The 27176-nt window shown below is 38.4% G+C and overlaps 1 pseudogene; it reads right to left on the reverse strand.

The window, feature by feature from the left end:
• The window catches only part of LOC137205560 (alpha-endosulfine pseudogene), a 32638-nt pseudogene extending 10868 nt beyond the window's left edge, over positions 1-21770 (reverse strand).
• Positions 21771-27176: the final 5406 nt, after the last annotated feature.

The raw sequence follows: 27176 nt of genomic DNA on the forward strand, positions 1-27176 counted from the left end.
GAAACTGTGATTAAATATCTTCCAACAAACAAAAGCCCAGGACCAGATGGCTTTACAGGCAAATTCTATCAAACATTTAGAGAAGAGCTAACAGCTATCCTTCTCAAACTCTTCCATAATACAGCAGAGGGAGGAACACTCCCAAACTCATTCTATGAGGCCATGATCACCCTGATACCAAAACCAGACAAAGATGTCACAAAAAAAGAAAACTACAGGCCAATATCACTGATGAACATAGATGCAAAAACCCTCAACTAAATACTAGCAAACAGAATCCAACAGCACATTAAAAGGATCATACACCATGATCAAGTGGGATTTATCCCAAGAATGCAAGGATTCTTCAATATATGCAAATCAATCAATGTGATACACCATATTAACAAATTTAAGAATAAGAACCATATGATAATCTCAATAGATGCAGAAAAAGACTTCAACAAAATTCAACACCTATTTATGATAAAAACCCTCCAGAAAGTAGGCAGAGAGGGAACTTACCTCAACATAATAAAGTCCATATATGACAAACCCACAGCCAACATCATTCTCAATGGTGAAAAACTGAAACCATTTCCTCTAAGATCAGGAACAAGACAAGGTTGTCCACTCTCATCACTATTATTCAACATAGTTCTGGAAGTTTTCACCACAGCAATCAGAGAAGAAGAAGAAATAAAAGGAATCCAAATCAGAAAAGAACTACAGCTGTCACTATTTGCAGATGACATGATACTATACATAGAGAATCCTAAAGATGCTACCAAAAATCTACTAGAGCTAATCAATAAATTTGGTAAAGTAGCAGGATACAAAATTAATGCACAGAAATCACTTCTGAAAGAGAAATTAAGGAAATCCTCCCATTTACCATTGCAACAAAAAGAATAAAATACCTAGGAATAAACCTACCTAAGGAGACAAAAGACCTGTATGTAGATAACTATAAGACACTCATGAAATAAATTAAAGATGATACAAACAGATGGAGAGATATACCATGTTCTTGCATTGGAAGAATCAACATTGTGATAATGACTATACTACCCAACGCAATCTACAGATTCATTGCAATCCCTATCAAACTACCAATGGCAATTTTACAGAACTAGAAGGAAAATTTCAAAATTTGTATGGAAACACAAAAGATGCCGAATAGCCAAAGCAATTTTTTGTGAAAGAAAAATGGAGCTGGAGGAATCAGGCTCCATGACTTCAGACTATGCTACAAAGCTACAGTAATCAAGAAAGTATGGTACTGGTACAAAAACAGAAATATACATTAATGGAACAGGATAGAAAGGCCAGAGATAAACCCATGCATATATGGTCACCTTATCTTTGATAAAGGTGGCAAGAATATACAATGGATGAAAGACAGCCTCTTCAATAAGTGGTGCTGGGAAAACTGGACAGCTGAATGTAAAAGAATGAAATTACAACACTTCTTAACACTATACACAATAATAAAATCAAAATAGATTAAAGACCTAAATGGAAGGCCAGACATTCTAAAACTCTTAGAGAAAAACATATGCAGAACACTCTATGACATAAATCACAGAAAGATCCTTTTCAACCCACCTCCTAGAGAAATGGAAATGAAAACAAAAATAAACAAATGGGACCTAATGAAACTTATAAGCTTTTGCACAGCAAAGGAAACATAAAGATGAAAAGACAACCCTCAGAATGGGAGAAAATATTTGCAAATGAAGCAACTGACAAAGGATTAATCTCCAAAATATACAAGCAGCTCATGCAGCTCAATATCAAAAAACAAACAACCCAATCCCAAAATGGGCAGAAGATCTAAATAGACATTTCTCCAAAGAAGATATACAGATTGCATCAAACACATGAATGGAGGCTCAACATCACTAATCATTAGAGAAATGCAAATCACACCTACAATGAGGTATCACCTCATACATGTCAGAATGGCCATCATCAAAAAAGCTACAAACAGTAAATGCTGGAGAGGGTTTGGAGAAAAGGGAACCCTCTTGCACTGTTGGTGGGAATGTAAATTGCTACAGCCACTACTGAGAACAGTATGGAGCTTCCTTAAAAAACTAAAAATAGAACTACCATATAACCCAGCAATCCCACTATCTCGCATATACCCTGAGAAAACTATAATTCAAATAGTGTCATGTACCAAAATGTTCATTGCAGCACTATTTACAATAGCCAGGACATGGAAGCAACATAATGTCCATCGACAGATGAATGGATAAAGGAGGTGTGGCACATATATATAATGGAATATTACTCAGCCATAAAAGAAATGAAATTGAGTTGTTTGTAGTGAGGTGGATGGACCTAGAGTCTGTCATAGAGTGAAGTCAGAAAGAGAAAAACAAATACTGTATGCTAACACATATATATATGGAATCTAAAAAAAAAAAAAATGTTCTGATGAACCTAGGGGCAGGACAGGAATAAAGATGGAGATGTAGAGAATGGACTTGGACTTGAGGACATGGGGAGGGGGAAGGGGATGAAGTGAGGGAGTAGCATTGACATATATACACTACCAACTGTAAAATAGATAGCTAGTGGGAAGCAGCCACATAGCACAGGGAGATCTGCTCTGTGCTTTGTGACCACCTAGAGGGGTGGGATATGGAGAGTGGGAGGGAGATGCAAGAGGGAGGGGATATGGGGATATATGTATACATATATCTGATTCACTTTATTATAAAGCAGAACCTAACACAACAATGTAAAGCAATTATACTTCAATAAAGATGTGAAATAAGAAAAAAATAATTAAAAATTAAAGGTGGCAAAACAACAACAACAACAGAAAAAAACGGCTATACAGCCCAAGGCAGTCTACAGATTCAATATAATCCCTAAAAAAATACCTATGATATTTTTCACAGAACTAGAACAAAGACTCCTAAAATATATATGAAAACACAAAAGACTGCATATAGCCAAAACAATCTTGAGAAAGAAAAAGAATGCTGAAGGCATTATGCTTGCTGACTTCAAACTATACAAAAAGCTACAGACATCAAAACAGTATGAAACTGGCACAACAACAGACACATAGGTCAATAGTTCAGAATAGACAGCCCAGAAATGAATTCACCCTTATATGGTCAATTAATCTAGGACAAAGGGGCAAGAATATACAATAGGGAAATACAGCATTTTCAATAACTGGTTTTGGGAAAACTGGACAGCTTTATGCAAAACAATCAGGCTGGACTATTTTCTTATATCATATACAAAAATAAACTCAAAAGCTATTACAGACTTAAATGTAATATGTGAAACCCTAAAACTTCTAGAAGAAAACATAGGCAGTATTCTTTTTGACATCATCCTAGCAAAGTGTTTTTGGATACGCCTTCACAGGCAAGGGAAACAAAAGCATAATAAACAAATGGGACTACATCAAAATAGAAAGCTTTTGCACAATGAAGGAAACTACTAATAAAACAAAAAAGCCCACCTATTGAATAGAAGATAGTTGCAAATGATATATGTGATAAGGGGTTAATATAAAAAATAGGCAAAGAACTCATAAATCTCAACATCAAAAAAAAAAGGATTAAAAAATGGGCAGAAGATTTGGATAAACATTTTTCCAAAGAAGACATACAGATTGCAGTAGGCATGTAAAAACATTCTCAACATCACTAATCATCAGGGAAATGTAGATCAAACTACAATGAGATATCACAACATACCTTTAAGAATGGCTTATTATCAAAATGTCAAGAAATAACAAATTTTGGCCAGAATGTGGAGAAAAGGGAACCCTGGTACACTGTTGCTGAGAATGTAAATTGGTACAGCCACTATGGGAAACAGTATAAAGTTTCCTCAAAAAATTAAAAATGGGACTCCCATACAATCCAACAATTCCACTTCTGGGTATTTATATGAAAGAAACAAAAACACTCATCTGAAAAGATATATGCAGCCTTATGTTCATTCCAGCATTATTTACATACACACACACACACACACACTTTTATACATATACAATAGGATAATACTCAGCCACAAAAATTAACAAAATCTTGCCATTTGCAGCAACATGGATGTACCTATAGGGTATTATGCTAAATGAAATAAGTCATACAGAGAAAGACAAATACCATATAGTTTCTCTTGCATGTGGAATCTGAAAAACAAAACAAATGAACAAACAAAACATGAACAGACTCACAGATGTGGACAAAAAGCTGGTGACTGCCAGAAGAGAGTGGGGTGTGGGGATAAGCAAAATAGGTAAAGGGTATTAAGAGATACGAGTTACAAAAGAAATGTCAGGGATGTACAGTCTGGATTAGGGAATATAATCAATAATATTGCAATAGCTTTGTATGGTGACAGATTGTTGTTAGACTTATCATGGTAATCAATTCATACTGTACATAAATATTGAAGCACTATGTTATGCACCTGCAACTATTGGGTGGGTGAAAAAGTGCCTTCAGTTTTTTAAGTAAAAATAAAAGACACTTTTTATTTTCACCAAGAACTTTATTGAACAACGTATTCACCCTTTTGTTCCACTACCTTCTGCCATTTATCAGGCAACTTCACAATTGCATTGTCCCAAAACTTTTTATCTTTTTCAGCAAAGAACTGTTCAAGGAACCTTTTACAGTCTTCCAGGGTATTGAAATTTTTTCCATTAAGAGAATTTTGTAAAGACTGAAATCAATGGAAATCCCAAGGTGCAATGTCTGGTGAATACAGCAGATGAATCAGAACTTCCCAGCCAAGCTGTAAGAGTTTTTGCCTTGTCATCAAAGAAACATGTGGTCTTGAGTTATCCTGATGGAAGATTACGTGTTTTCTGTTGACTAATTCTGGACACTTTTCCAGAATTAGTGCCACTTTTGGTTGGTCTAATTGGGAGCAGTACTTGTTGGAATTAATCATTTGGTTTTCTGGAAGGAGCTCATAATAGAGGACTCCCTTCCAATCCCACCAGATACACAACATCACCTTCTTTGGATGAAGACCAGCCTTTGGTGTGGTTGGTGGTGGTTCATTTCACTTGTCCCGTGATCTCTTCTGTCACCTTGTTGTACAGAGTCCACTTTTTAATCACCTGTCACAATTTGTTTTAAAAATGGAACGTTTTCATTATGTTTCAGTGGGGAATCGCATGCAGAAATACGGTCAAGAAAGTTTTTTTCGCTTAACTTTTGTGGAACCCAAACATCAAAGCAATTCACATAACCAAGCTGGTGCAAATGATTTTCAATGCTTGATTTGGATATTTTGATTATGTCGGCTATCCCCCATGTGACATAACGTTGATTGTTCTCAATTATTGTTTTGATTTTATTGTTATCAACTTCAACTGATCTACCCGACTGTGGAGCATTGTCCAGCAATAAATTTCCAGCACCAAATTTTGCAAACCACTTTTGACATGTTCGATCAGTCACAGCACCTTCTCTGTATACTGCACAAAGTTTTTGTGCGTTTCAGTTGCGTTTTTCTTAAAGTAATAAAGCATAATATGCAGAAAATATTGCTTTTTTCTTCCATCTTCAATATTAAAATGGCTACACAAAACTTCACCAGTTTTGGTAAGTCTTCTTTTAAATGCACACTGATATAACAGCTATCACATACAATCTAACAAAATTGTTTTGAATGAACTTAAAGACAACTAAGTGCTACTGAAGCCATCTTAGGGAAAAAACGAACAAACCTTTGGGCCAAACCAATAATATAATATTGTACAGGAAAAATAATTAAATTAAAAACTAAAACTAAAACAAGAAGTTTAATGTATGAAAGAAAACTTATCTCAGTTTAGCTTTTCAACAAGAAAATTTCTTAGAATAAAACTCAAGTTTAAATACATACTAAAGAGGAGACCAAGCTAATCTGTTGAAGAATATAACAATAGAACAATTGTATTAAAATGTCATTAATAGTTCAGTGTATTTGGGATCTTGGAAGTATTATTTTGGCCTTGATTTCAAGCTAATACTACTGGAAACATACTCATTGGGATAAGAGCAAGTCACATATTCTCATTACTCAGTTCCACGCTGGATTGATTTTCATCTTGTTAGAATGCGTGGCATATGGTGGAAATTCACAGCTAATGTATTCTTCCTGAGGTCTTTACTTACCCATATAAGAACAATCAAAATTAAAAACGGTGCTTTACTGAACACTGATGTGAATTTCTTGTGCCCTCTGATAATACTGGGGAAAGTTAACAAGTGTGTTAAAAGCACAGAGAGTTTCTACGGACATACTTTCACTTTATGGTAAACAAGGTTAATGCAAGGTCATTTGAGACACTGCAGATAACTTAGATTTTTAGCAAGTAGACAGATAAAGCCCGAGTGTACACAATGCAATAAAAAAATCAGCCAAATGACAAGAGAGCACAAGAAAAGCATGTTTAAAAACCCCAGACTGGGCTTCCCTGGTGGCGCAGTGGTTGAGAGTCCGCCTGCCGATGCAGGGGACACGGGTTCGTGCCCCGGTCCGGGAAGATCGCACATGCCGCGGAGCGGCTGGGCCCGTGAGCCATGGCCGCTGAGCCTGCGCGTCCGGAGCCTGTGCTCCGCAACGGGAGAGGCCACAGCAGTGAGAGGCCCGCGTACCACAAAAAAAAAAAAAAAAAAAAAAAAAAAAACCCAGACTTTCCATCCAAAACGCTAATTTATGAAATACATGAATATGTATTTCATGTATTAACACTGTAGCAAGCACAAGATTAATTATCAGTTGATTAATATCTATAATGCCTTTTCAAAAAGTCAAACTAATGGGAACATTAATAATCAAGCATTTCAGAATATCTAAAATTATTAAGATAGAGAATTATTAAGAGAGTCTAAAAAGTTCTTCCAACTTCCTCTTTTGGTTATTAAGGCAACTGAGGCCCAGAGAATGGAAGTGGCTTGTGTAAGGACACAAATTACGTCTAGATCTGGGATTATGACTAGTCTCTCAGCAGAATATGCGGAGTGACGCTTGCCACTTTCTTAAGAGGGGGCGCTGAGTCAGAGCTCCCGGGAGACTGTGGCGGTTGGTGAGTGATTGACAAGGCACGTTTCTCTTCCAGCAGCAAGACTACCAATAAGTGCTCTGAATCCGCTCCTGGAACCAAAGAGCTACCATTGCCTCTTTAGTAAACGGCTGCTGAGTGATCACTAATGAGTTTACAAGGAAATTATGTCTTTAATTTATACCAAAGGATATACTACATCATTATGATAAAATCTGCCCCCTGGGTTTTAGTATAATAATCCAGGAGAGGTCATGCATGATGGAAAGAAGCATGGATGAGACAGCGGTTTAAGTGTATATCCTCATAGTGTTAGTCTGGGCAATTACTTAAATTCTCTGAGCCTCATTTTCTCCCACCAGTAAAGCCAAGGTACAATAATCAGTATGGGATAATAAAACTAACTTTTATATATGCCTATCATGAGGCATAAATTCAAATGCGTCCTTTTATTAAATCACAGATAACTATAACACAGGTGTGATTATCATCTCCATTTTGCAGATAAGAAAACTGTGGTTAGCAATCTTAGTGAAGTGTGATAAAGTGGTAATAAGCACAGGATCTGGATGCAGAATAAGTTTGAATTTGGCTTTAATACTTCCTAGCTGTTGGCTATTGAGGAAGTGACTTAACTTCTCTAGGCTACAGTTCTCTCATCTAAAAGTGGGAATAATAATAATATAAAATTCGTATGTTGTTGCAACAGTTAAATGGAATAATTGTGCATCTCTCAAAACAACACCTAGAACACAGTAATTCTCAATAAATTGACTAATTGTCATTATTATTATTATGCATAGCCAAGGATCAGTGGGCCACTAAATGGCAGAGATCAAATCAGCAGGTCTGATCTGCGGGATCCCTGACTCTTACCCATGAAGTTCTGCTCCTGAAACACCTCCACTGTTTCTGTATCCAAGATTTTACGATGCTGATAGGTAGGCCATTTTCAAGGGGCATTAACTCTTTCAACTTTTTACATGATACACTAGACATTTAAAACTATACCAGTTCACTAATTTATATCCTATGCTGAAAAGTAGGGATTTTTTTAACTTTGAATTTTTTCATTTAGATGTATGAAATTGGGAGGAATTCCCATACACCGTTCACCCCAAATCCCTAAACAAGATCAACTGACAACATGTGCATTCTGATAGGGTGCACTGAGAAGGACACAGCATTGCTTCTGTGGGTTTCCTGCCAAAAATCGCATAACCTAAATGCAATCCTGAGGAAACATCAGACCAACCTGATCTGAGGGATACAGCACAAAACAACGCGCGGTACTGTTTAAAAGTGCCAAACAATAAAAAAAAAAAAAAAAAGAAATACGGAGGAACTGTGCTGGATTAAAAGAGACTAATGAGACATGACAAGTAAATGCCAAGTGTGTTCCTGAATTGGATTATGATCCAGAAAAAGGATAATAATGAGATGATCTCCTCTACTCTGAACAGATTGTCTCATGTCCTCTTTCTAGTCCAGAACCTGACCCACGAATATGAGCATTGTATCAATGTTATTGTCCTAATTTGATATTTGGAAATTTATTATGTGTTGGAGGTTAAATATAGATTATTTTTAGGTAGATAACATTAAAACATAAAGGAGAGTCATGGGTTACAGTGTAGACAGAGGACCTGGGCTTCGGAAGCATGCAGTTGCCTATGGTCCCTAGTTCGTGAGTAACTAGCTGTTCTGGGATTCTGTCTCCAATCTCTCAGAACAGGCTCTTTCTGCTACACTGAGTTGCAGAAAACATTCAGAGCCTGTAAACACTGTATTGGTTTCCCGTGGCTGCTTTTATAAATTAACAAACATCTGGTGGCTTAAAACACCAGACATGTATTCGCTTCCAGTTCTTGATGTCGGAGACCAGACTCAGTCTCAGTGGGATAAAGGAAAGGTGTGCGCGGGGCTCTACACCCTCCACAGGCTCCAGGAAAGAACCCCTTTCCTGGCCTTGTCCGGCTTCTAGAGCTGTCTTCCTTGCACTCCTTGGTTTATGAACCCCCCTCCTCCGTTTTCAGAGGCAACAGCTCAGCAACACAAATCTTTCTCTTTCTCCATCATCCCTTTGCCTTCTCATCTGCTTTCACAACTCCCTCTGCCTCCCTCTTATAAGGACAGTTCCATTACATATAGGGCCCACTCAGATAATCCAGGATAATCTCCCCATTTCAAAATCCTTTGTTTAATTGCAGCTGCAAAGACCCCATTACCATATAAAGTATCAAACATGGGCTGCATGAACTGGGGCCTGGATATCTTCGGGGTTCATTATTCAGCCCACCACAGACATGAAAGGACATCTCCATCTGCAATGAGTTTTAATTTTTGATTCATATAGTCAAGTTGGCATTGATCCCTATTCAGATTGAAACTGAATTTAATAATTGGGAAGCCATTAATTCCTAATCATTTCCTAGCAGGAAAATAGTATGCCCTCAGAGTCTGTGTCTAACATTAAACTTTCTAAGATTTAGGTAATCTGTTGACATGGTTTTCATGTGAGCTTTTTTGAGGGCAGGTACATGGTTTGTATTTCATGTGTCTCCAGTATGGTAGGCTGAATATTGGTCCTCAAACATAATCAGATCCTAATTCCTAAAACCTACAAAAATTACCTTCTGCGGCAAAAGGGACTTTGTTGGTGAAATTAAATTAAGGCTCTTGAGATTGGAATATTATTCTGAATTATTAGGGTGGGCCCTAAATGCAATCTCAAATGTCCTTATAAGAGAGAGGCAGAGGGAAAACTGACACAGAAGAGCCAAAAGCAACGTGACAAGAGGAGCAGAGATTGGAGTGACATGGCCACAAGCCCAGGAACGTCAGCAGTCATCAGACATTGGAAGAAGCAACGGGAAACGGATTCTCCCCTGGAGCCACCCAAGGGAGCACAGCCCTACTGACACCTTGACTTAGCTGTTTATGACTCAGTCTGGATTCCTGAATTCTATAACTGTAAAAGCAAAAAAAAATTGCTGTTTTAAGCCACTAAGTTTGCGGCGATTTGTTACAGCAGAAATAGGAAACCAGTATATTCAGTAACCAGCTTAGCACCTGGCACGTATGCTTGTTAAATGTCAGAAGGCAAGAAAGGAAGGGAGGGAGGGAATGAGGGAGGAAGGAAGGAAAGAAGGAAGGAAGGATGCATTAAAGTTACAAGGAAAAACAATATTTGGGGTTTTAATCAATATTTGACCTATTTTCCTCAACCTGGGACACATTACTAGCCTCGGACTGAAAAGACTTAAGGTTTTTTTCCCTTTAGTTAAATGTTCTCTATCTAAATCTGAGAAACTGTGTTTTTGAAATCTACATCTGGGACTGGAAGACTCCATGACATGTTTCACATTGAGGGGAGTTCTACAGCTGAGTTAAGAACTTCTGCAAGAAGGGGTTAGGGTGAAAGCCAGCCAGGTCCTTTTCTGAGGGAGAACTTACAGGCCTGGGGCAATAATTGGGAAGCGGGTGGAACTGACAGGTGAAGCTATACACTCTCACTGCCATAGGAGATCATTCATTTCTGTCTGAAGTTTTTACGCTAGAAGACATACCAGTATAGGTAGAGCCACTGACAAACTGTCCTTGTGTTTAACAGCTCTGGGGAAACAATTATTACTTGATAGATTTGGTGATAAGTGACATATCAGATCCATACCCACGGTTTCAGAAATAATATATCCTGACCCACACTGAACTCCTTAATTTGTGGTATTCAGTGAAAACTGTGAAAGACCTAAAAGGAGTTAGAAATGTCTAAGGCAGTATGTTACTATCGGGAAGTTCGCTGAAGTGTTAAATTAAACAAAACAAGATGGAAAGGTTGAAGCAATAATCTCTTATCCTGTAGACCTTTTTCTGTTAAGTCCTATGCTAGAGTGCAATTAAAATAAATAACTTTTCCCCTGGAATTACCATTGACTTATTGAGTTTGACAATACCCAACAATGCCTGAATGTTTGTCCAAGTGAAAAAAAATCTTTTTGCTCTGTCGTAGAGATAAATGAGGTCAATTCATCAAGAGACCCAACTCAATAAAATACTGATAATGTTCTGCTTGGATGCATAAACCCTTCAGTCACGAGCGCCTTGTCAGATACCCAAATTGAGGGTTTTGTTATTGCTTATAAAAAATAATTGTAAAAAGTGCATTTAAATTCCACATCCTGTAATTTCCTCAATTATTTTTCTGATTATGCTGTACTTTTCATTGCAAATTGCATTAAATCAGAGCTGGAATGAGAAAGATTGTAGAAAACTAAACAAGCAAATATACCATTGAGCTGAATCTGCTCTGTTATTTGCTGACTTTTTCCTCAAAATGTTATTCATCATTTAGATTTTAAAACATGGCTAATAAAATATGCGTATAGGATTTCCCCATCTCTCAGAGAAAGATGCTGTACACTTTTTACACATGTATATTTTACATACTATACAAATGTGGAACCATATCATGTATACTATTTACTTAATGCAGTCTTGCATTTTTTCACTCTTTCACTTTCATTTTTTTGCCTTCCTTCCTTCCTCTTTCCTCTCCCTCTACACCAGTGCCCTTTTAGGTAAAACAAGTTAATATCTATATTTTCCCTTCTTGTCTCCACACCTAGATATACCAAGGCGCATAATATACACACACATTACATATACATAATATGTATATTACACTATATACTTATATGTATATACACACAAATATATAAACCTAAATTTCTGTTATACACATTTTTCTTCATCTTGCTTTTCTCAATATCTAGTAAACATTCTTTCCAATAAACAGACATAATTCCTTTTTTTTTAATTAATGCTCCCTTTCTTTTTTATTTAAATTTTATTTATTTTTTGGCTGCATTGGGTCTTCGTTGCTGCATGCGGGCTTTCTCTAGTTGCGGCGAGAGGGGGCTACTCTTCATTGCAGTATGAGGGCTTCTCATTGCAGTGGCTTCTCTTGTTGCAGAGCACGGACTCTTCAGTAGTTGTGGTGCACAGGCTCAGTGGTTGTGGCTCGCCGGCTCTAGAGCACAGGCTCAGTAGTTGTGGAGCACGGGCTTAGTTGCTCTGCAACATGGGGGATCTTCCCAGGCCAGGGATCGAACCCGTGTCCCCTGCATTGGCAGGTGGATTCTTAACCGCTCTGTCACCAGAGAAGTCCCAACAGAAATAATTCTAACCCATTCTTTCTAATGGCTTTATTTCCTGGTGTTAACACACCACAATTTGTATAACCAATTCTTCATTAATGGGCATTTTTCCGTACACATTTCTACATGCATAAAAATGCAAGAAAGTCCTTGGTACATAGATCTTTGTTTACTGGTCTTTTTGTTTCTATAAGATACCTTTCAAGGAATACAGTATTGCTGGATCAAAGAGTATATGCATGTTAGGTTTCAATAGCATCTTTAAGATAGCTTAATAAAAAAAGATGTGAGAATATGTATTTACACCAGCAGCTGTTAGAGTAGTATTTTCACTACACTCCCAACAAAAATAAATATTGTAGTTGCTGTAAATGTTTCCATTTTGATGGGTGTAAGTGGCAGTACTTCATTATTAGTTAATTTTTATTGCACCACCATATAACTACTTTTTACATCTGACCTTGTTGCATTTCTGGAAATTATGATCCCTCAATAAATTTAGCAAAAGACGCAATTATAGAGAGAAAAAGAGAAGCAATTTTATGCAGTAGGTATATGTGTGGATGTGAGTGGGCGCTCTTCTTCTGTTGAGATGTCCACTGTCTTGCTGTCTGGAAGGACACATGGGCAGTGAGGGAACACGAATTACCAGTGGGCCTTGTACCATTTCATCTTGCCGGTTGGTTGGTTATTTAATGTTTGCAAATCTCCCAGGAATCTGGAACTCACTTTATTTGAGGCAGTTCAGCTGAGACAACTCTATTAGAAATCCATGTCTCTGAAGAGTCATTACTCTACTCATTGATCTTCAATTGTTTTCTTGAAGCTACACAGAAGAAAAAAAAAACTGAATAGGAGTTCATTTAAATATCATATTTGATGGCTGTTAGAATTTGTTCAGAATTATTTTCTTCTCTATGTATCTTCATTTATTTCAACTGCTTCTCAGAAAACAGTAAAGTCCTCTCACCACAGGCACTTTAGTTTCCTGTCACATCTGTTTTCCTTGGCAAACCTATAAGTTATTACAAGATATTAAGAGGGAAAAATAACAATACAAACATCATATTGTTACTGAATTGGTTGACAGGACCCGTGGCAATGTCCTAGCCAGGCGAGACCCCCTGTCTCAGCCAGGGACGTTCTTTTTTTTTTCTTTTTTTAATTGATATATAGTTGATTTACAATGTTGTGTTAATTTCTGCTGTACAGTAAAGTGATTCAGTTATACATCTGTGCAGCCAATAACAAAACCGATACTGAAACTGGAACTGCACAAGTTTTATTCAATGGCCAAAGGAGAAGCAGGAACCTAATTCACAAATCAGCTTCTCAACCCAACTCTAGCAGAGCCACCAACTCTATAGAGGGAAGGTCGAGGTAAAAGGGAGGGAGTTGGAAAGAGTAGGAGGAATATTCATGAGGTAACTGAGAACATGGGTGTGGTTTGGACCTGGAATTGTTGCATCTCTCCTTTTCAGTCCTTGCATGGGCTTTTCTGGTTGTTGTCATAGCAACTGTCAAGGGGCTGGTGGGTGTGTCATTTAGCTAATGTATTACAGTGAGTGTATAACGAGGCTCAAGGTCCGCTGGAAGTCAAATCTTCTGCCATCTTGGGCCTGGTTGGTTCTCATTCATTTTTTCTCTTTGCAGCTCCTTCCTGAAACTTAGGTAAGAGTAATTATTTTCTATTCCAGGGAGGGGCAGGTACGATTCTGGGGCAACAGCGTTGGTAACAATAGGATTCTGCTGTAAAGAGTCCTTACTGGAATACTGGCCTGTATTAAAATAATACGTCACCTGCTCTGTTTCTAGATGTGAGGAACATGGAAACAGTCTCCCTGCATGTTACACATGGAGATTCCTGGGCTCTACCAGCCAATAAGAGAAAACAGAGCTTACAGACACTAGGCTCAAAATCTGCCTCAGAAAGCAGCTTCCCCAGGGTAATCTTCACACTCTAAGAGTCGAGCCAGAGCTTTAAAATCTTTATCTTTTTCCTAACATCTGGGCTGATTAGGAAGTCACTTAGTTGTCAGTTACAAAGAAGAAAGGTGCTAATTACCTCTTTGAAACCTCTGAGTGACTCTGAGTTTGACTTTTCTTCTTTTCAGTCTGAGAAGACTACATGTTTCCTTCCTGGAACCTAAACCCCTTGAGTGCTTTACTCCTGCTGTGAGAGTTAAAATAAAGGTTTCTTTGAACCTTAACTGACTCTCTCCCACTCTTCTCATATGAAAATTTCTTTACTTTGCAAACTGCCTTCTTCAAAGTGTCAGTTTTTCTTCAGAAAATTTGATGTTCAGTAACCAAATTACAAGAACAAACAAAATCATAACGGTTTTGTCGTAAAAGAAAATGCCAAATGGTTTCCTTCTAAAGATGAATGAATCTCAGTTCTAACGTGAAGATAGGCAAAAATATGGTTCCCATGTTCTTTCCATTACATATACTGTATGATTTTAGAACTTGAGAAAAAAATAATCTTGTCCAGTATCATTCCAGTTTTGATTCCTTTGAATATTAAATCTTTGGATACCTAAAGCACCCTCTTAAAGTATCGATGCTCCCTGAGTCCCTAACAGCTAATATCTTAGTCATCATTTGAAAAGTTTCTCAGAATTAAACATGAAATTGAGGTTTCAGTGGAAACAATGCCAAGCAGATGGGGGGTGGACCAGGAAATCAGGAGGTTTCAAGGACATCATTTACCTACAGACTAGTTTGCAGTGGAGAGGACTTTGAGCTCAGAGCTGGGACACATGAGCTCCAATGGTGGAACCAAGTTCTGTAGACATATAGACAAGGGATGTGTCCCTTGTTTTCTTTTTTTAAATTGTGGTAACAGGAGATAATATGAGACCTGCTCTCGTAACATTTTTTAAAGTGTACAGCACAGTACTGTTAGCTGAAAACACAACGTCGTACAGTAGGTCTCTAGAATTTATTCTTCTTGCATAGCTGAAATTTTAGACCCATCAAACGATGGCAATTTCCCATTTCTCTCTCTGCCTTGACCGTGGCCACCACCCTTCTATTTTCTGCTTCTGTAATTCTGACTACTTTAGATACCTCAAGAAAATGTGGCGTATCTATATCTATATCTATAGATAGATGATCAAGACAGATAGACATAATGGAATATTATTCAGCCATAAAGAAGAAGGAAATCCTGCCATATGCAACAACACAGATAAACCTTGGGAACCTTATGCTAAGTGAAATAAGCCAATCACAGAAGGACAAATACTGCATTTCACTTACGCAATGTGTGCTTTCTGAGTTTCAACTTTCTCTTCTGTAAAATGCAATAGTAATTCCTTTCCACTACAAGCTATTGCTATGATGAAACAAGTCAATACTAAGAAGTGAAAGAGTAACACTTTTTCACTTGAATCTGGACCTCAAGGGGCCAATTATACTCACCCCCCCAACACAGGTATGTAGACTGATGAACTCCATAGTCTCATTATAAGAACTTGGGCAACTGTTAAAGCACTATCAAAATATTAAAAGAACAATAAGACTGTGCTAATTAAACATTTATTTAAGTTTGAACAGCTGGTTCAATGAGGTTGGCAGGGTTCTAAAGAAGCAGATCCTGAGATGAGGGTTTAGGTACAAGTGGTTTATTTATTTATTTATTTATTTATTTTGTGGTATGTGGGCCTCTCACTGTTGTGGCCTCTCCCGTTTTGGAGCACAGGCTCAGTGGCCATGGCTCACGGGCCCAGCTTCTCCGCGGCATGTGGAATCCTCCTGGACCGGGGCACAAACCCGCGTCCCCTGCATCGGCAGGTGGACTCTGAACCACTGTGCCACCAGGGAAGCCCAGTGCAAGTGGTTTTTAAGAAACTATTCCCTGGGGAAACAAGTAAGGAGGTGAGAGAAGAGCAGGGAGGGGAGACATCAAGCAAGGTTGAGATTTCAGGTATAGTCCCAGCAATAGCATAGGAAGCCCTGGAAGATATTACACTTTCAGAATGTATTCACCCTGACGGCAAGGCAGCTGGGTTTTCATACTACTAGATCAGCCTGTCACTGGATAGGCTAGAGGAGGCCTAGTGGGGAACAGATAAACTCCTGGCACTTTTGTGAGTAAGGATGAAGCAAGAGGCACCATGAGTCAAAGGTGGTCCCCTATAGAAAACTGCAGGCCCTGCCAGTAGAAGCAAAGCATGCAGGAGGTGAGGGGATTGGTATCCAGAATGATAAAATGCATATGAGGGGATCTGAGCAGGGCACGAAGAGTATCTCCTTAGTTTACAAATGCCAAGACTGAGGCTAAGAGATATCAAGCAGTTGTCCAAGCTCACACCACATATGAATGGCAGACTTGATTGTCCAACCCAAGACTCCCACCTCAGTGTTCCTTCCACATCACCAGGATGCTGATGAGTCTGTTATACTGTGAGTCCTGATATCATTATACACATCCTGCATCCTGAACTGGTTTTTTATTCATGTCTGAGAAAACGTCCTACCCTGGTACAAATTGATACGTACCCACCACGGCAACAGCACATTTTTTGTGAGGCTATTAATAATGTAAGACGCAGTTGCTGCTAGAAGATCTCCTGCTAACACTGCAGTGAGTGGAAATGCTGTCCTTATTCTTAATAAACGGAAGGGAGAATGAGACACGCTTCCTTGAATATAAGAATTTTAGAGAAATCGGTATTTTTAAAATGCTTGCAAGGGTCCATGTTTATTGTGCATTTCCTCAGCATCCAGAAATACAGACCAAACTAATTACACTGAAAGCAAGAAAGGGAATCCCAACATGATGAATATGAACAAGTAGCATAATAATCTTGCTGCTTGGAGAATAATTTTGCTGCCTCATATTGAAAAAAAAAATACAATGTACCCATCTGGCTCAGAAATAAAAACTGTGGAGTTTGTCCTTTGTGATATCACTAAAAAATAAATAACTTAAACCGGTCTAAAATGGGGGAAAGTACATTTTCAAAGGCTTTGGAGATTTTTTTAAGCGTCCGTGAGAACCCACACAGGAGCTACTGTTATAACATGGCCGTGGAGAAGTTGCCTTCAGAAGGATGGCTGCCCCACTCACTGCCTCCTCCTGAGGTGCCCAGCAAATGTTTGGGTTCTTCTCCATTCAGGCAAAATGATAATTACTAAATTATCAGTGACAAATAATCATCACTCTGTATCCTGGAGTCCATCCCCAAATATAATTATAAGACTCTCAATCAAAGAAAGTCAGCTGAGAAACATCGGCCAACTTCCAATAGAGGGTGACGTGATCTCTCTGCCCTTCCTTTACGTCCTTTTCCTTTGTCCTTGGCTAATCAGAAACAAAGGAAACTAACAAATGGCTCTCCACAAAGCTTCAGAAGATTCATAAAACCAAGAGGAGTTAGATATACCTTCTTTCACCCCAGAAAACACCAGAATCAATAGATGGAGAGAAAAGAGAGAGGCTGTTTTAAGCTCTGTACTACTACACTCAACAATTAAGAACCGTTCAATTACAAAATGGAAGTCCTATTCCCAAGACAGATCAATGTATTCTGCGCGACATGCCTTATATTGCCTTATATAACATTGCTCAACAATTCTGTAAGTTTTATATTATGTCCTCTTTACATAACAGTAAAAAATAGTTTGTAAAAATTACAGCCAAGATTCTTGGGCGTTAAACTTCTAAATCCTGTCCCGAAGCCCCATCTCCCCACCCCCAAAACATACACACACCCAGATCTTGAGACTATGGCCCCTGCTGTGGGATTACCGTCCTAGACAGAAGACTACTAGAAAGAAGTAATGAGGAAAGTGGGATTACGCAAGATGAACTAAGTGTCTCCACGGCAAATTTCAGGTGAAAAATAAGGGGATTTTTGTCCATACCTGAGCAGGGACTTACTCTTGCGAGGAAACAACAGGGTATAGGAGGATGTGGGCATGAAGCAGGAAGTGACTAGGCAAACATCCTAATAGACTGTCCCCTTAGAGGTTCTTTTTTTTTTTTTATGAACAATTAACATTGAGTTCTCAGCTTGCTCTGCAGAGGAGCTGTCTGCCTCTTTCATATTTAGACAGACAGTTTCCTTTATCTGACACCAGGTCCCCGGCCACATCCAAGCAAACAAGGCATTCTTCTACAGAGCTGAATCAGAGCCTCTCATCTTTAGTCCACTTTATATCCTCTTCCTCACACCCACCCCACAGAAGCCACGTGGTTAAGCAGGAGGATAGTCAAGAATGTTTTTATCAACTCCAAGCCCTAATTCATATTCCCCCAAATCTCCACTCCACCGTCTCACACCCCCATCCCCACCCCCACCCCCAGGATTTCACTGAGACGTCTCCCAACAAGGGCAGGGGCTTCTGCCTCTCCAGCCCACACCCAAGCCACCTCCGGACCCCTGGCTGCAAAAGCAGGGAGGGCCAGGAGCCAGCACAGGACCCAGGGGGGCAACGTCTCAGTATCTGGCAGAGCCCCGGGCAGCATCATTCAAGTTGGCCGCTACGGACCAACACAGAGGAAAAAGAAAACACTGTCAAGTAGTAAGGGAAAGAGCTCTAAGTTCCACCCCAGTCTCTACCCCATCACTCTTCCGCACTTAACAATCAGGGCTACCTGGCACATGTCTCAATCTTATCCAGCGAGTTGTTTAAAACAAAAGAGAGAGAGAAAATTTCAGTCTTTTCCTATCTTCAAAACAAAATGTTCTCTTTTTGGAGATATCCATGAAGACAAAAACAGAAAAAAAATTATTTAGACAAGATCAAAATAACTGGAGGTTTTCAGGGGTGTAAACTGCCTGACTCAGAGCAGGCTTGGTCTCAGAGGCATGGTCAGAGCCACTTGCAGCAGCAGAGACGGACTGGGGGCACACAGTGATCAGGTGGTAACTTCCCGGAGGTCAGGGCCAGACAGCACACATGTTCTTCTGAGTGGACTTAATAATCTAGGTTTAATCAGAGCAATTTGGATTTGGATTTTGAAATGACCCTTCTTTGCCATGGAAACTATGCACTTCACGCTGTGGAAACAGGTGGCATATAGAGAGGGTAGCTTTTGCTTCTTTGATTTCTTAGCCTTGAAGATGACCAGGTGGAGAAAGAGACCAAAAGTTTTTCTGATTTCCCTATTTCTTCTATTCCTTCCTAAAAACCAGACTCGCTGTGGCCTCGGTCTTGAGGAGTCATACTGACCGATAGAGAAGACAGCTCAGACAGAAAAGAAAAGAGTACAAAATGCGAGAAGATTGGAGATGAAAACATACAAAATTATATATATATTTACATATATAATAAACACAACATATCTGTGTACAACATGTCTGGGACAGTTGAGGAAACTATACAAGGATGTGCAACACTTTCCCCTTTCCACATGGATTTTAGACTAAGGAAGACAGCATAAGGAAATGGAGCAAGAAACACAAAAATTATATACAATTACAGGCGACAGCCAAGGAGTTTGGGGGCCAGGGAATCACGGGATCTCGCTCTTTCCATTCCCTCCTCACCAACGTTTTCCTATCCAGTTGGAATGATGGCCTGAAAAGTGAATGGCTGGTCAGGAAAGAAGTGGAGGCACCCCCAACCCCCTCCATGAGCATCAGCAAGTTCATCAGTTGTTCTCATTGCGCCAGATGTGTGGCGTATCAGAACTGGTGAGCTGAGAGGGCGAGAGAGGATTATAGAATCTTCCTCTCTTGAACGGCTAGCTAGTTCCCACCCTGCCGTCTCTGTGATCACTAGCAGGCTGCATTCAGTAACATTCAGGCCAAGCTACTGATAACTAGATTGACGATGCTGGCCTTCTGCAGCCCCTTTCCTCCACCTGGTTCACGATCAGCACTCTGCTTCTCAGAGCACAGGAGCTGGGTGACTGAGCTCTAGGAAGGCAGAGATTTCTCAGTGCTTCTTCCCTTTCTCCCTAACCACCTTCCCCAGCTTCCTCCAAGGTGAGTCATCTCCTGAGAACCTGCTGCCCCAGCTCTGCTGTAGCACTAAGCCCTGGAGGCTCGCTCAGTTCATCCCTTTTCTTCTTGTCTCCCTAACAATACGCCTGGCAGCTGACAACATCTGAAATGTGGGACTCCACATGTGCACGACTGAGCATGTTTCTCCAGGCCCACAGCTTGGCTGTCAGCGCAGCTTTTTAGCAGCAAGGGCCCAGATTGTAGGAAAGCAGGTGAGGGCAGAGGCAAGAGCTTTGCTAGCTTAGAATTTTTTTTCTTGACCCTCAAGACCACGATCCTGATGAGCCCCCTCACGCCTGAATTTATAACCCCCAAACCTCAACTTCTCTCCCCATGTAGTCTTCAAATAGTTCCCCTCTGTAGGCTCACCTATGGGCCTTCCTCACTTTTGGCTTTACAATGAACAGCACAGTTTTTTTCAGGATTTTAGAATCAGAATCAATCTCATCTATATTCAACTCTGTTTTGCAGATGAGGAAATAGAAATCCGGAGAGGTTAAATGACTTGACCAAGGTTACACGTCCGTTCTGCCTAGACTGAGTGGAGCTAGAACCCAGATATCTTGACTCCCAACCCAGTGTTCTTTCCACTATCCCATGATACTTTCAAAAAGCAACAGGCTGGAAGAGAGAGAGAAGGTGCCCATTTTATGTGAATTATATCCTCCAATCTTTACGTTATTTAAGAGCCGGGGCAAACTGTAAAAGACACTGACTGAGTAAAGGAGGTTAAGTGGGCACTATAGTTTTAGGCAAGGAAATCAGTTTTTCTTTTTGAGGATTCTCTAAACCAGTCATAATGGAAACATGAAGCAGTAGCACCCCAAGGGACAAAACACTTAAAGCACAGAAAACAGATTCCATTCAATCTACCTTTCCCAACCATGTCAGGTTAGCCTTGGGATGTTAAACCTGTCATATTATTCCCAAGGCCTAGGCTAACCAAGTTGGGGATATCCTCTTCCAAAAGGAGAAATCACATCTCCCCAGTTTCTTGTACAAAAGAAAAAGAGAGTTTGCAGCATTATCCAATCCTAGTCTCCCATTTCTGAGCCCCTACCTGGGCCACATGAGGGTGTGAAAATCTCCATTTATCCAAAGAAATGAACTCAGAGCCTCTCTTCAGCCCACATTACCTTCTCAGCAGCCCCCAGGAGAATCACAGTCATTTCCGGCTAGCAAGTTGAGAAGATATAACTAGGTGCCCATTGCATCCCTGCCTATGATATATAAAAGTCCGGTGGGTGAGGAAGGGAAGCAGAAGGGGGCCCCAGTTACCTCGCAAGCTTGCTGGTGATGAGCGAGGACTTTCACTGGGGCAGATCCTGTGGGTTGGGGATGTGGTCACCCGTCACCAGGTTCTTGTCTGGTCCTGTACTTGGTAGCTGCCTATTCTTCATCTTGGCTTTGGGCATGTCGTAGTCTCCCAAGTCAAAGTACTTTTGCCCTCTCTGGAGTCTCTTCGTGAGGAAGTTGGAGCCTCCAAGCTTTGGTCCTAGGCTTAGATATTTGGCCTTTAACTTTGCCTCCTTGGCTCTCTCAGGGAGCGTACCTTCTTTCTCCTGTGTGTCCTGCTTCTCCTTTACCGATCTCCTCCCCAGGGTTCTCCTCCTCTTGTTTCTGGGACATGGTGGGATCGGGACTGTGGAGTGAGGGGACCCAAGAAGTCAACCGGAGAAGGGAAGGGGGAGGGGAAACGGGACAACCTGCGCTGCTTCTTCGGCTCCTGTCACTAGGGCTGCTCAGCCCCTTCAGAGGTGCTTTGTTTACACTTCAGAACGTTTAAAACTGATCAAGAAATAAATTGATCAAGTGCTTTAAGTGTCTTATATCACAGCTCTGAAACGAACGAGGCCAGTGACACAAACAGGAGAGCAAGTTTACCCGATTTTTCCTGTCCATGCAATCATATTGCTTTCCTGAGTGACATTTCCTTCCTTGTTTGATCTCAAATCAGGAGTTAGTCAGAAAGACTAATCCAAGCTACATTTCTGTAACCTAACACACACAGGTTAAAAATAAAATAACTGAGGGATTTGAGCAGTAAGACAAGCGCATGGTAGTATTGAGTTTACTTCGAACAGTCAATCCTTCCTCAAATTTGTGTCCTTTCATACAAATTCCAGTGGACTTTTAGTTATTGCCTAAATTCAGCCTCAAAATAAGTCAGTGGAGTAGTCAAGATTAGTATTATTCCCACTTCATGAAAGGAAAAAATGGAGATTAAAAATCTAAAGGGGGAAACGTGACCTTCAGAGTTGACCGAAGGTGGGAATGGTGAACATCTTGTCACTGGAGGAATGTAAATGATGGTCCAAGTGAAGAGTGAAGACTCTTCCCAATGGTCAGACTGGTGATTATTTGGTCTAATGTTTTAGTAGCAGGTTGACAATTAGTTTGAGTGTCATATGTATGATGTCCTAATTCATCACCCCATGAGTCTGCCTCTCTCTCCTAAATTACTTTATGGGTTATCATAATTATGGGGAAAAAAAAGTGTTCCCTAACAATACTGCATTTAACTAACAAATTTTACATGGGCAACTTTGAGTGAAAATACCATATATCTTAAATTATTAATCAACTGTTTTAAGAGGATGACATATTTAAGACAAGTATGTTAACTCAGATTCCCTTCAGGAATTTTCAGGACAATTAACACTTGTATAGATGAGTTAACTGTAAACATCAGCTTGCTTTTAATATTTATTGATGCTTTAAAACACATAAAATATATACATTTATTGAAACATAAACAAATGAAAATGACTTTTAATGGAAATTATATTTTTAAAAAAGACCTAATTTTACTGAGATGTGCTCTCTTCATTGGTATTTAACCTTGCTACATTTATTCCTGGGGCTTCCTCCATCTTAAAGAAGTGTAACACGTTTGAACACATTTTAAACTTCATCGTAAAATCAGATATACTGCAAGTAACCTTAAAACTTTCCTAAGATGAACTAATTGCTATGATCATTCTCCGATAATAATGATAAATTTTAATTCTTTACTATTCATTGTTTTTATAACCTCACCTTTATTTCTTGTCATATATCAAGGGAAATGAGGGGCGGTTTATAGTAATAAACACCTATATTTAAAAAGAAGAGATATCTCCAATTAATGATCTCAATTTCTACCTTAAGGAATTGAATTTAAAAAGCAAACTAAACACAAAGTATGAAAAGATAGGAAGTAATAAAGATCAAAACAGAAAAAACTAAGATAGGAAAAAGGACAACATATGGGAAAGATAAATTAAGCCAAGAGATGAATTTTTGAGACCAGTAAAATTGATAAACCTATAATCAGATTAGTCAGAAAAGATAGGGAAGAAACACACAAATTACCAAGATCTGAAACAAGAGAGGTGACACCATTACAGATTCTGCATATATTAAAAAGATAATAATGTAATATTAACAAATTAATGCCAATAAATGCGATACCTTAGATGAAATGAAAAAATATCTTGGAAGACACAAACTATGAAAGTTCATTCAAGAAAAAATAGATAAACTGACTAGTTCTATATATATTAAAGAAACTGAATTTGTAGTTTAAAACCTTTCAGTAAAAATAATTCTAGGCTTGGAAGGTCTCCCTGGTGAATTCTACCTAAGAGGAAGAAATAATGCCAATTCTACACAAACTTTGCCAGAAATTGAAGAGAAAGGAATACATCACACTCATTATATGAGACCAGTATTAACCCAATAACAGAAGCAGACAAAGACATTACAACAAAAGAAAACTACAAGATCAATATCCCTCATGATTATAGATGTAAAACTTCTTAACAAAGTTTTAACAAACTGAAACACAAATATATTAAAAGCATAATATGCCATAATCAGTGGAGGTTTACCCTAGGAATTCAAGGTTGGTATAACACACAAAACTCAATGTATTCACCATATTAACAACCTCTCCAAAAGAGAAAGAGAGAGCAGAGAAAAAACATATGATCTTCTCAATAAATGAAGAAAAACATTTACTAAAAATCTAATATTTTTCTGATAAAGACTCTCAGAAAACTAGGAATGGAAACAAATTTTCTCAAAGTGACATAGGGCATCTATGGCAAATCTACAGCTAAACTCATATTTAATGGAGAATGACTGAACGCTTTCCCTGTAAGAGCAGTAACAAGGCAAAGACGTCTATCTCTCACCATTTCCATTTAACATTGCACTGGAAGTTCTAAATCAGTGAAAAAAGGAAAAAAAAGATAATAATAAATTAAAACATCCAGACTGAAAGTAAATAAATAAAATTGCCTTTACTCACAATCTTTTTTTTTTTTTAAGTAAAACATACAGCTATCATAGAATACAGTCACCCCACTGTTAGGCATTTACCCAAAAAAAATGAAAGCGTATGACTACACAAAGACCTATACACAAATGTTTATAGCAGTTTTTATTTGCAATAAACAAAAACTGAGAAAGGCTCAAATATCCACCAACAGATGAATGCTTAAACAAATTATGGGTATATTCATACAATGGAATACTACTCAGCAATAAATATGAATGAACTATTTATGCACACAAAACATGGATGAATCTGAAAATAATTATGCTGAGTGAAAGAAGTTAGACAAAAAAAAAAGTACATACAATACGATTCCATTTCTGTAAAACTCTAGAAATGCAAACTAGTTTATAGTGCCAGAAAGCAGATCGGTTGTACCTGGTTGAAAGAACCAGGGAATGAGTGGTGAGGGAGGATTTCAAAAGGGGTTTACATGTATGTTCACTATGTTGGTTGTAGTGATGGTTTCATTAGGTTTATACATTTGTCAAAACTGATCAAATTGTGTATGAGTTATTTATTGTGTGTCAATTATGCTTCAATAAAGCTATTTACGTTTGTTTTTGAAATTATAAAAGAGAAATCTAAAGAAAAGGAAAGATGAACTTCAGGGGTAAATAGAGGAATGCAACAAAGCTTCCCTTGACAGTACTTGATTACCCCTCCATAAAGGTTCTTTTTAGGTAACTGAATATATTTTTTAATATTTTAAGGAAAGTGATATATTAGCCTGCAAAGTGATACCTCATCTTTTTTTAATATTACAAACATATTCTTGTGACTGAGCTCTAACTTCCATTAGATTACCTAGAAAACAGGACTTGAAGGAGTTCATTGTCAACAGAAATAAACATTTAATTTTGCAATACATGAAAGCAAAGTCAAGTTTTTAAAAGGCTTTGAAGGGGTTAAAACTCACTGATTGGGCTGTATATCTTTATTAGGACATCTTTGGCAATGCTCTAGCTTGGAAAGCTCTTTTACCCTTTGGCACGAAAATATGATTTCATAATTTTAGACCTGACCTGAAATGCCAAGACTACTGTCTAAGTGGAACTGTTTACTGGACAAAGTTCTCAAATGAGAGTGGCAATGGCCCAAATGTCCCTTTATTTAACTTACGGATTCAGGAATCCACTGTGCTATCTAAACCAGTTCTACCCTTTTTATATGCATTAAACTTATACTTTCTCTTGTCTCTTGACCACTTAGTTCCAGAATTTTGAAATAGGAATCAACCTGCCCAAGTCTTTCATTTTAGAGATAAGATAAATATTCAGAGAGAGAAAGTAATTGTTTCCAGGTCACAGGGTGAGTTGGGGACAGATTAAAATCTGGATTTAGATATCCTGATTCTCAGACTAAGCTTTTCTCATACCACTGGATCTCTTCCCATCCCCAACCCCTGCCCCCCTCCACACACACACAGTGTACATTCATGATTTGTCTACTTTTCTGTATGGGTTTTATATTTGGTAATAAAAAGCATAAAATAAAGAATAATGTTCATTATTAAATTAATTGCTATTGACAAATATTCCCATGTGTTTGCCTTTGCACTTATTAATAAATTAACATTTCATATACAAAATGGAATAATAATGCTTAATGAGTATTTACCACTTGCCATGCGCTATGTTAGATACTTTTTAATGAATTATCTCAGTGATTCCTAACAATTTTATCGTGTGTATATTGTTATTTCCCCCATTTCACAATAACAAATTTACACAAATAGGTGATCCAGCTAGATCGCAAATCCAGATTTGTCTAATGTTAGAGCCTGTGTGTTAAAACAATAAACTAAAGCACCTCCTGGATTGGTGAAGAAATTTTTTCTGTATATATGGAGAATGAAAATTTACACATAATTGTATATATAAAATTATATATAAATCATATATATAATTATAGATATATTTTTGAAAGATAATTGGAGCTTTACACCCCACATTTAAGCAATTTCTGAGAGTATACATTCTTCAGTGGGTATAAACATACCTACATCCTTAAACAATAAAAATAAAACATTCTTTTACTGTTGATTGACCATGGCCCAACAATAACTTAATAAATACTTAGCAGCTACACAGACTATATAGTCCAGCCACCTAACTGGATGCCTTTTTTTTGAATCCTTTGGTGAAGAGATGATCACTGCCTCAGGAAATCAGTGGCTTAATATATTTTCAGGTGGCTCTAATATTTATATGTTTTGTTATGAACAATATTGTGGTGGCAACATTACAAAGGGCTCTAGGGACAAAGCACTTGGCTAAAATGATGACTCTTCTACTTAAGTAGGTAGTCCTTGAGCAAATTATTTATATCTCTGAGATTTGGTTTTCTCAAGTGGAAAATGGAAATAATAGCAGTAACACCCTCCTAGGGTTGATGCAAGGACTGAGTGAGTTAAAAGATGTAAAAATTTAGAACTGTGCCTGGTACATAGGTAAGTGTTATTGACACAGTTGCTTGTATTATTATTAAGTAATAGCATGTATTGAAATTTACCTGTGTATCAGATACTGTTTTACGTGCTTTACAGTTTTTGTTTCAGTCTTCACAATAACTCCACAATGAACGTATTCTTATTTTATTTTCCCTTTCAGATGAAGAAATCAAGACACAGGTTAAAACTTGGTCCAAGTTTGCAGTTGATGAAGTTGGGATGTCAATCCCAGGCAGTATGACTTTTGAGCCCATCCTTGACC

Source organism: Pseudorca crassidens, chromosome 14 (genome assembly GCF_039906515.1).
Source record: "Pseudorca crassidens isolate mPseCra1 chromosome 14, mPseCra1.hap1, whole genome shotgun sequence".
NCBI lineage: Eukaryota > Metazoa > Chordata > Mammalia > Artiodactyla > Delphinidae > Pseudorca > Pseudorca crassidens.